Here is an 8,709-nt window from a genome sequence, read left to right as displayed (position 1 = left end):
AGTTAGTTAGTTAGTTAGTTAGTTAGTTAGTTAGTTAGTTAGTTAGTTAGTTAGTTAGTTAGTTAGTTAGTTAGTTAGTTAGTTAGTTATTTAGTTAGTTAGTTTGTTAGTTAGTTAGTTGGTTAGTTAGTTGGTTAGTTAGTTGATAAGTTAGTTAGTTGGTTAGTTAGTTGATAAGTTAGTTAGTTAGTTAGTTAGTTAGTTACTTAGTTAGTTAGTTAGTTAGTTAGTTAGTTAGTTAGTTAGTTAGTTAGTTAGTTAGTTAGTTAGCTAGCTACTTAGTTAGTTAGTTATTTAGTTCGTTTGTTTGTTAACCACAACTATTCAAAAGATCGATTGAATCTAATTGAATACACATAAACCTCTTTCGAAGCTGCTGTGCTATTTTTTACTTGTAATTCAGGTGGCAATTAAAACCTTCGACTTCCAGCTATACAAACTTGAAGTCGAAACACTAACATACTAAACCCCACACTCTACCAATACCTCACTTCTTACATATCATTCTACACATCTTTTGCAAATCTATGAAAAATCAGTCAGTAATTAACCGTTTTTTTTTTTAGAAGTGTACATTTTTATTCAGATACTTATGTCTATAGATTAAAGTTTAACTTACCCTTTGGTGGTGAGGAATGGTAGTATAAACCTTGAAATCTTCGCCTTCGTTTTGGTGGCATGATGATTTAGTTTTCTTTAGTTTTTTTTATTGACGTTTTATTTAGTTTACTTTATTAGTAAAATATATATAAATATATTATTATTAATGTTGTATCTCAAATTATTGACCAATATAAGACCACACATTGGAAAATCCATAGACTATTTGCACAGTATTTATAGTAATTTTCCTCTTTTTTATTGTTGTTAACACAGACTGCTGCCTTTTTGTTGTCTTTTTTTATTTTCATTAAATCGTGCTTTAGTATAATTTATCTGTATTTTTACCACAACATAAAAAACACTCATTTATAAAACACATTATATTTTCAATTATTTATAACTTGTTGTTGTTTATTTTAAAATTAATCACATTTTATTAAAAATTTATATTTTTGTCATGTAATATATAAAATTATGTTTTAAACACAGTGTCCTTTACTTTAGATATTTCACCATATAAATTGCACACAAATACAGAAAAAAGGAAGAGAAAAAAACAGGAAACATATTATATTTATTATTTAACATTAAGTGTTACACGTTTTATTAGGAATTTCCTTCCTTGTAATAGCCACTTTGCTGTCAATTTAGATTTTTCTATTAATTTTTCTTTTCAATTGAATTTTTTCCATTCTTCTTCGAACTGTAGGCGTTGAGAGTTTCTAACAAAGTGTCATTTGCATTAAAATGTTCACAAGTAATTTCCGTTTAAGTTCGAAACAAAATAAATAATAGTGAATTATAGTATAAACGACAAACTACTGACACACTCACACACTGCGATAATAGCGTAGGAGGTGGTCATTTCTTTTCGAATATATACTCCAACAAAAAAAAAAAACAACTCGTTGAAAAAAACAATAATAATTGCTCAGAAAGTACAAAAAAAACAACAACACAAAATGAAATGCAGGATAATAAACTCTCATTGAACTAGTAGTGTCTCTTTACTCTGGTGAATATGTGTCTGTAGTAAAACCATTAAATTTTTATATTTGTGTGCTCTTTTTTTATTCCTGACTATATCCCGATAAATATTGTTCGTGTTTGTTTTTGGTCACTTTTTTTGTTAGCTCCTTTTCGACTCATTTTCGTTATAGCATGTTGCATTTGTAATAAGCTTTAATGACACACATATACATATGATTCATTTATGTGCAGACATGATAAAGAGACAATAACAGAATTGTCCAACCTCAAGTTGTGTTAAGGACAAAATTTTTTTACATATGACTTTATATTAAACTCTATTAGTTAAATAAGAGGATCGTAACAACTTGAATTTTTAGAGTTAATTTCAAAACTTGACAAAATATTGCCATTCAATGAAAATATAAAAGATTCGCGATAAAAATTTGATAGACTTTTGATAAAATTCCAGGGATTTTTGCATTTTTCACACAACTTGGAATATTTTATAGACATTTGAGAGATTTTGTATGAAACAATGGATTTTTTAAACAAACTACAACTGAACTAAAACTGAACTAGAACTGAACTAGAACTGAACTAGAACTGAACTAGAACTGAACTAGAACTGAACTAGAACTGAACTAGAACTGAACTAGAACTGAACTAAAACTGAACTAGAACTGAACTATAACTGAACTAGAACTGAACTAGAACTGAACTCGAACTGAACTAGAACTGAACTAGAACTGAACTAGAACTGAACTAGAACTGAACTAGAACTGAACTAGAACTGAACTAGAAATAAACTAGAACTAAACTAGACTAAAACTATGTCCCCCTCTCTTCTCACGTTTGGCCCTCATATACTTATTCCCGAGTTCATAAAAATGTACACAATCAATTAAATGTCATGTATATGGACACGTAAACGTGTGGTTTCAATGCTCTATCAGTATATTTTATGATTCAAATACATTATTTACAAAACACTATTACTGTAATCATTGGACTATGTGTATATGAGACGTTAGAACCAACTAACCGATAGTATATTATTAGTTATTTATGATTTTTTATTGCAAAAATGTTTCGAAAAAGATAGAGACAAACATGCAAGTGTAATTTTATGTTTTCCGTAAGCGAGATGTTGATTACGCTAAACGTAAAAAGGGGACAGATGTTATGTGATAAAAAGTTAATCGTAGGAATTTTGAAATGAATAATATAAAATTCTAAATAAATCAACAAATTTAAGAAATATTAGTTAATGGACATTATTTAAAGATACATATATTTGTCCAATTTACAAACGGAGTTGTTTTGTTGCAATTTGTTATGACATGTATTGATCAACTGCTTTAGTAGTAAATTTTATATGTTTCAGTAAACTGAACTATTCAACAGTAAATTATCAATGATTTAAATTGATGAAATATAATTTATCAAACGATGACAAAATAAAACTATTTAAACAGAAATACATATATTTAGTACAATTTTCTCCAATTTACGTCATTAGTTGTATAAAGTTTGAAACTAAAAACGTTGAAAATATTTCCATTGTCCACTATGTTGATTGTCACATGCTTATTACATGTATGTTCAAGGTTAACATTCCAAAATTATATACGAATGAAACGTGTTTTATTGACACACATTAATAGTTTACATAAAAAACCTTACTCCTTATTGTTTTCCATAAAAGACAATGACCAATATTTATCGAACTTCAAATGAAAAAAAAAACTACACAGTTTGTGTGTCAAAATATAGGTCAGTCATTTAAATAGAGACAAAAGACAAAACTTGAGCTAGATAATAATTTATGCGTGTGTCAAATGATGAAGAAAATATAAAGAAACCACTTAAACTTCACAATGAATTGTTAAATTTCTTTTAGAGTAATTTTCTTTTTAACACACTCCTATAGAAAGTTGTAATGAAAGACAATTTAATTGAACTTTACAAAAATAACCTTCAAATTCAAAGCAGCTGTATGCTATTCCATAAACTAGTTAATAGTTGAGCCAATTGACTATTCCAATGACTAGTTTATACATTATTTATTAGTCCACAGACAAGTCAAAAGAGTGTGTATAGTTCCATGAAAAGACTAGTCTACTAACCAGTCAGTATTTTAATACATAGACTAATCTAAGTATTAGACAATCAGTCAAGAAAAGACTAGTTCATAGTATATGTAATAGAATATTAACTAGTCATTTGACTAGCGCATAATGTAATCAATATTTTGATAACATTTCACATTTCATTTATTTACTTTCTTTTTTCAGCAAAAATAAACTTCCATATTTATACCCTACACGACTTTAGTGCGGAGGATATATTGTGTTTGTGCTGATGTTTGTAACGTACAATAATAGTAGTCCATTTAGCTATGTCCGTCTGTTTGTCAGTCCGTCCTTATTTGGGAGGAAATATTGGGTTCTATACCCACCTTAAAGTAAACAAACCGCTTAGAGTCATTTTCTGAGTCGATTTATTTATGTCCGTCCGTCCGTCCGTCCGTCCGTCTGTCTGTCTGTCTGTCTGTCTGTCTGTCTGTCTGTCTGTCTGTCTGTCTGTCCGTCTGTCCGTCTGTCCGTCCGTCCGTCTGTCCGTCTGCCCGTCCGTCTGTCCGTCCGTCCGCCTGTCCGTCCATGTAAACCTTGTAATCAAATACAGCAATTTTGAAGATAATTCAATGAAACTTGGACAAGATCTTTTATTGTCTCAGGGACAAAGCCAGGGCTTGTAAACCAAACTAAAGGTCGCAATTTTCTAGAATCCTATATGTTCATAATTATGTTTAATATACTAGTGTCTCGACAAAAAGCTGCAAAACCACGTTGTATACTAGTCTTGATGACTCTCATGAACTTTATAATTATAGGGTTCATAATTCTATTTATATCTTAGGCAAGATACAATTCAACTTAAATGCTTTATAATAAAAACTAAAACACATTCTATTCTTGTAACAGGTGTAGAGTATTATATGGTCGGCCTAGCCCGACTATTCTTTCTCATTTATTTTATTTTTTTTTTTAATTTTGAGTTCATTCAACATCAAATTTATTTTATTTTCTTTTAGTTTTTAACTTATATATCAACAGCAGTTTTGTTTTTCGTTTATAAAAATACAAAACTATAAATATTTTATTAGCTTTAGAATTGCTAATTTTATAAGAAATTTTTCTTTTTTTTCCAATTTGCATAATTTATAATAAATTGAACGTTAATTGAAATAAGTTCTTTAATTTGTTGTGAATTTAAATTTAAATTTAGAAAAAGAAATGTCCCAATAAGCAAATAATTTAATTGAAATTAAAAAAATATATATTATAGATTTATTTAAAGCTATTTCAGTGCGTATACTTTATTTATTGCCCTAGTTAAATATACATCATACGTCACATCCTATAAAAAAAATTTGAAAATTTTTCATATAAATTTTATAAAATTTTTGTGTAATATGAATCTTTTATCCGAAGTTTTTCTTTAATTTAATAATTATTTTATTAATACTAATGCAACATTTAAAGTAAATACGTTGCGTATACTTTATTTTACAAACTTAGAAAAATGTTTATCATACGCCTTATCACACATAATGGAAATTTTGAAATAAAAAAGAAACTTGTGAAGATTCTTTTAAAAACTTTAATAAAAATAAACTTTTCTATGGAAAACTGTCTAAAGAAGAAACTTTTCGATAAAAACTGCTTTAAGCTGAAACGTTTCTATAGAAAACTGCCTAAATAAGAAACTTTTTCATAGAAAACTGCCTTAAGAAGAAACTTTTCTATAGAAAACTAACTGAAAAGGAAACTTTTCTATAGAAAACTGTCTAAATTATAAATTTTCTATTGAAAACTGCTTAAAGAAAAATTTTTCTGTAAAAATCCATATAAAGAAGAATTTTCTATTGAAAATTGCCTAATGAAGAAACTTTTCTATAAATAAATACTTTCAGAAGAAAGTTTTTTATAGGAAACTATCTTAAAAATTAACTTTTCTATAGAAAACTGTCTTGAAAGAAACTTTTCTATAGAAAACTTTCTTAAAAAAACATTTCTAAATTTCCAAAAGAAAAAACTTTTCTATGGGAAAACTGTTTAAAAAAAGGAACTTTTGTATAGGAAATTGTCTTAAGAAGAAGCAGTTCAATAGTTCTGTGGAAAACTGTTTTAAGAAAAAACATTACTTTATAAAACTGCAAAAAAAAACTTTTCTATAAAAAAATGTTTTAAGAAGAAACTTTTCCATAGAAAAATGTCTTAAAAACTTTTTTATAGGAAACTGCTTAAAGAAGAAATTTTTTCTACAAAAAACTGTATTAAAAAAAAACTTTTCCACAGGAACCTACCTAAATAAGAAACTTTTCAATAGAAAACTGTCTAAAGAAGACACTTTTCTATAGAAAACTGAAAAAACTGTACAAAACAATCACTTTTATATAGAAAAGAAACTTAAGAAGACTCTTTTAAAAACTATAATACTTCCTAGTTAGTTAGTTTGAAAGGAGGATGTACCTACTTATATAATCAAATCCAAAGAAATACACCTAGGCCTCTATCGAGGTTGTTGTGCGCTCCTTAACCTGTGCCTCAGGTGGGAATCGAACCCTCCACCTCCGGTCTACCAGACTAGACTTCTAACCACTAATCTACCGGAGGCCACTAATATAGTACTAATACATACTTAAGAAGAAACACTTCTAAAGAAAACTGTTTTAAAATGAAACATTTCTATAGGAAACTATCTTAAAAAGAATTTTTCAATGGAAACCTGTCATAAAATAAACTTTTCTATAGAAAAATGTCTGAAGAAGGAACTTTTCTATAAAAAACTGTCTTAAGAAGAAACATTTCTAAAAAACTTTCATCAAAAGGAACTTTTCTATGAAAAACTTCCTTAAGAGATTTCAATTTGAAATTCGAAACCTTAAAAGAAAAGTAACTTTTCTATAGAAGACGGCCTTAGAATACCATCTTAAAACATCTAAAGGGAAATCTCTAAAGAATTTCTTCTTTTTATAAAAATTGTCATCAAAAAAGAACTTTTCTATGAAAAACTGCTTTACATAGAAAAATACAAAAAACTATAATAAGAAGACTATTTATAGAGAAAACAGTTTTCTATAGAAGACTGCTTTAGAAACCCGTATAAAAAAGAAACCTTAAAAAAAACTGTATCAGGATAATGAAAAATTTCATTTGAAACTTAAACTGAAATAAAACTTTAATTAAGAATAGATTTTTCTATAGAAGACTGCCTTGAGACGTAACTTTTCTATAGAAAATTATGTTAAAAGAAAAATTCTATAAAAACTGCCTTGGAAAGAAAACTATCGTAAGAAGCAACTTTACTTTAGAAAATTTAAATAAAAAGAAACTTTTCTTTAGAAAACTGTCTTATAAAGAATACTCTTAAAAAGAAACATTTCTATAGAAAATAGTCGTCGAAACTTTTCTATAATGTGATTTTTTATGGAAAATTGTCTAAAGAAAAAGAAAGTTTCCATTTTATAAAATAAAAGTTTCTATTGATCTATTGTTCACACAGATAAAATTACTTAAGAAAAAGTGTATCTTTTTAAAAAATAGAGCAACGTTTTCTAAAGAATGATATTTTCTTGAAGATTTTGATTGCTAGTATGAGCAGCTGGAAACTGTTTTCTCAAGCTGAAGGTTTTAAAAACAAAAAGTTTTATATTTTGTTGCAACAGTACTTACACTTTTAATTATATATTTAAGTTAATGTCAAAAGCTTTACAAATAAATGAAAATTTTTTTTTAATAATGAAAAACTACTATTAAAAATTAAATAACACTAATAGTTATTAAATATTTTCATGTATTTTGCAACAATATACATTTTATTCCACAAAACACTTTGCAATGAATTTTTAATCAATATTTTTTTTGTCCTTAAGTGTTAGTTAATAATTATTGATTTATTTCGATTTCATTGTTAAATATTTTTTTCTATAACAATTATAATTAACACAAGTTTTATTTTCTCAACACTAGCAACCTTCAAATTGTACTAACACTTTCTTAAGCAAATTATTCAACACTTTACTTAAAGTGTATACACAATGACCCTGCTCTCTAACAGGAGTCGTATAACATGGTCAATATCCTTTAAAATTAAATGCAAATTTATGCAATTTCAAGTCGTTTAAACTATAAATCACAAGCAATTCAAATTTTGCCTTTAACTTGTTTTTAAAGGTGTTTTTTTTGTGAGTTTAGTTAGAAAATTAAGTTTTCACACACTATATCAAAGTTAGCACACTTTTCTTTAACATTTTTTTAAACAATTTTTTTCTCCTTTTTTTTAAATCGTCTTTTTAGTTCGCGTATCCTTTAAAGACTGTGTCATATCCGTTTAATACATGGGTGTTTTATCTAATTTTTCTCTTCTATGAATTGTTGATTTTCTTTTTTTTTTTTTTTGTACTTGTGGAAAAGAAAATTTACAATTTTTTTTGTATAAAAGAGAGCAATTTTGTTTACTAACCGTACTTACTATAGTTGTTGTTTGTATTATTTTGTCTTATTGTTTTTGCTAAAATGTTTGTTGTTGTATTAGCTGTTATGTATTTGTGTGAGTGAAAACAATGCAATTCTGTTTTAGGTTTTGTGTCTGTATAGAATTTAGCAATTACTTCGTGTATGTGGGTGGTTCAGGTTGGCAGACAATTTTTATGTATCAGAGTTCGGAAAGGCATTTTATGTAGAACACAGATAAGTTGTTCGTAATAAAGTTTTCTATACACCAAATATTAATTAATTAGTTTTCTATAGATAAATTTCATCATAAAACTGTTCTCTATAGAAAAGTAGAAACTCTTATACTTAAAAGAGTTTTTATGGAATAATTTATTCTTGAAAAAGTTTTCTAGTGAAATAGACTAGACTATATACTAATCCAGAGTCTAGTTTATAGTATAGTCTATAGTCTAGTCTAAACTCTAGTCTAAAGTCTATTCTATAGTTTAGTCTATAGTCTAATCTATGTATAGTCTAGTCTATAGTCTAGTCTATAGTCTAGTCTATAGTCTAGTCTATAGTCTAGTCTATAGTCTTGTCTATAGTCTAGTCTATAGTCTAGTCTATAGTCTAG

This window comes from Lucilia cuprina, chromosome 6 (assembly GCF_022045245.1).
Source record: "Lucilia cuprina isolate Lc7/37 chromosome 6, ASM2204524v1, whole genome shotgun sequence".
NCBI classification, from domain to species: Eukaryota; Metazoa; Arthropoda; class Insecta; order Diptera; family Calliphoridae; genus Lucilia; species Lucilia cuprina.
The sequence above is the reverse complement of the archived record's forward strand: the minus strand, read 5'-3'. Positions refer to the sequence as shown.